The sequence below is a fragment of the Vipera berus genome (genome assembly GCF_964194415.1).
Source record: "Vipera berus genome assembly, chromosome: 5".
NCBI lineage: Eukaryota > Metazoa > Chordata > Lepidosauria > Squamata > Viperidae > Vipera > Vipera berus.
This window is the reverse complement of record NC_138207.1, coordinates 48,608,755-48,612,261: the sequence shown is the minus strand read 5'-3', so window position 1 is coordinate 48,612,261 and position 3,507 is coordinate 48,608,755.

Genomic DNA, 3,507 nt, shown 5'->3' with positions numbered 1-3,507 from the left:
TTTTTCCTAAAGACCAATTAACAGAGGACTCTTCCACAAGGCACAGTTTCTATCCCCTAATTCCTCCAAAGCAGTGTAAAGACCTGTCAATAATCTCAGCTCTGCCAGCTTCCAAATGCTGAGCAGAATAACTCAACTAAAGCTCTCCCTCCAGCTGACCAATAGAAGCCTCTAGAAAGCAGCATTCCATTAGTTCACCTCCATTCCATAAGACAGAGGCATGAAATTTATTGTTAGACCCTCTTCCATGTTTTCTGTATATATTGCATATATCTAGGCTTTTGCAAAGAAATTTAAGCATCTACAATATGGTGAAGCTTTTCTGCTGCTAAGTTGCCATTCTGTTTTAAAAATCCCATCGAGAGCCATAAAGATGATAGGATATCATGTATCCATTTTGGAAACAGGTCCTTTTTCCAGTACTTGAACTATGGTTGTAGACTGGAACAAGGGTTGATGTAAGGTAATAAATTGTAAACAAAATGTGGACCTGCAGAAACTTTAATTCATTGTAATGGCATTTCAGAAATCAAGCTGCAGCAAAGCATTTTTCAGATCCATTTATCCCTGTCAAAAGAAATGGGGGAAACCATTTCTTAAGATATAGGTGACATCATGTACTTCCTGAACCTGCAGTTTTTAAATCCATAACCAAGGGAAAATCATCTTTGCAGTAATTCAAAAGTATTACAATATGGTCGAGCCTTCTCTTATCAGGGACAGTTACAGCTACCAAACAAAGCAGCAATAATTCAGTGCTCTCCAGGCTACCTTGGGTGGCTGAAATGAATCCTAGAGTACACTAAGATGGCACTTGCTTCTTTTGGGGTAGGTTCAGAGGTTAGGTTCAGTGCAATTCAGTGAGCTGCCAATCCATAGTGTGTCTATTTTTCTTTTGGATTTCAATTTATTATCCCTTACCCAACACATTAACTTATTTAGACACTGATCTAGATCACGCTGATGACAAAGATAAATAGAACTGGTACCATCAGCCTGTCAGTGGTATCCACTCCCAAACTGTCTTATGACCTTATCCAGCAACTTCATCTACCTATGAAGTCCTCAGAGCCTATCTAGAATGGAGGGGCGTAGAAATCTGGATAATTAATAAAATAAAAGAACCAGGCAGCCAGAAAACTGTATCACAGGTGCAGAATATGGTTGCATTTAATATGTACTCTTTGTCTGCCCTGATTTTCAGGTTATTTGTAACTGCAATTCAAGGTGAAGTAAAAAGCAGCCAGAGAGTTGAATGAAAATCTGCACACAAAAGACAATAATGAATGAAATGAAATTGGTGATAGTGATTCAGAACATTGTAATGCAATCACTGTGGTCTGGGATAGCATTCAATCTTTTCAACAATTATGTGGATGAAGGTACACATGGAAAAGTTGTAAAGTTCAGAACTGGGCGGAAACTATGGTAACATTTTAAGGCAATAAAAAGTTAAACATACAGCAGTATCATGAAAATCAATAATAATAAAGAATCAGGGCGGCAAAAGCAAAATGTATACCATGGGACAATAATTAGTAAACAGCACTATTTAAACTTGGGATAGGTGGTGAAACCTTGTATTTCTTAGGGAGAAAATGCTCCTTGACTAATCCATTATTCAGCAATTGTTTTATGCTGTTTATAGAAATTTATAGAATAGATTCCAACTATTACTGTTTTCCCGTTGACACTCTTTCTTGTTTGCTTTTCACAAAATATCTCTTAAGAAAACAAGGGGCCTTGCCATTTTGGACCAGTAGTACTAGAATTCTCTGCTTAGAAATATGCTTAAGTGGTCTGCTCCTTTGGCTGTGGTAAAAATGAGAAGTTAAGTTAAGCCTATAACAATGTTTAACGTTTACAAGATATTGTAATAAGGGAGATTAGTGTTATCCCCTCCTCAAGAAGCAATTGCTGGATCCATCTGTTTTAGATAACTTTGGCCCCATCTCCAACCTTCCCTTTTAAAGGAGGGTTGCTAAAAAGGTAGGTCCACTGGAGTTTCAGAGATTCCTGGGGGGAAAACAGATTATCTGGACCCTGTTTAGTCAGGCTTCAGATCTGGTATAGGACTAAAATGGCATTGACCATACATGTGAATGATCTCTGGTAAGACAGGATGGGGTGGTGCATCCATCCTTGCTCCCCTTGATCTCTCATTGATTTTTGATGCAGTGAATCATAATAATCTGAACTGGCTTTGGCTGTTAGGAATGGGAGGTGTAGTTCTGAGTGGATTCTTCTCTTCTGGGGCCTTCCTTCCTCCTGGGAGAAAAGATCTAGCCTACAATCCCTTCTCTGTGGAATACATAAGGGTCTACACTCTCCCTATTTCTATTTAACATCTAATGAAGTCATTGGCTGAAGGTAAGGCATCATCAATATGCTGATGTTATACAGCTCTAAATCTTCACCCTGAACTAACCAAATGATGCCAATGAGCTTCTGTCTTAGTATTTTGAGGTTGGTTGGGGAATAAGAAGTTTCAGCCCCATCCTAGCAAAATGGAAGTTTGGGGCCTGCTGGATTCAATGTTTTCCCACCTTGGGTTTTGGATGGATTTGCACTATTCCAAACAGAACAGTGCACCATACGAGCAAGTGGTAACTTTGTTTCAGGAAAGTAGTACTTTTTGTGGAGTATAAGACACTGCTCATACTCATACCTTAGTTACCCATCAAGTGGATTACTACAGTGTGCTCTTTGGAGCTGCCCTAAATGAGAACCAGAAGATTAAATTGGTTCTAACCCAGACATACCTTTCCTCTGGAGGCATGGAGGTGTGGATGTGCTCTAGGGCCTGGGAGCTGAAAGTTTAGATAACATGAGGTGTTGCTACTGCTGAGTGTTTATTGCATTTGTTCTTAGTGACCATTGTAAGTTTTTATGCTTTTGCTCTTTTGTTTACATTGTATAAATGGTATTTGCAAAATGAGTGGCCATATAAATCTAATAAATAACTTGACAATCAATGTTTAATATGTAGCATTCTGATCAGTATCAGCAAGATTTCATTTTACTTCCTTGTTCATTTGGGGATGCCACAGTGCAAGAGGGCAGTTTGGGGAAACATAATGTAGCAATTCAGCTACAACGTAAGAAATCTGAGTGCTTGGAAAGAGGATCCATCATGGTAGAAATGCAGAGTACAAGGTAGCGATTAAAACAATCCATAGATATTGAAATATTGAAAGCGTCTCAAGGGGAAATAAGATTAATATAAGGTTGGATTGAAGAAATGCACATGGAAGGATATTGTAACAGGTTGATTCAAGGAGAAAGAGATTTGGGAATAACAGAACTGTTTGCTATATCCATTCATCTACAAAAACAATTATAGCAAAAACAAATTGCTCAAGAAATTTCATTTGGAGATTTTTTAAAGAGTTACTCTGACTTTTTAACGATGGCCCTTGGGTATGGATTAACATATCCTGACGCTTTGCACATCTTCTTATAAGAACAAGAAATAAGGGTTGATCTCATCATGTTCTTCTTAACTTG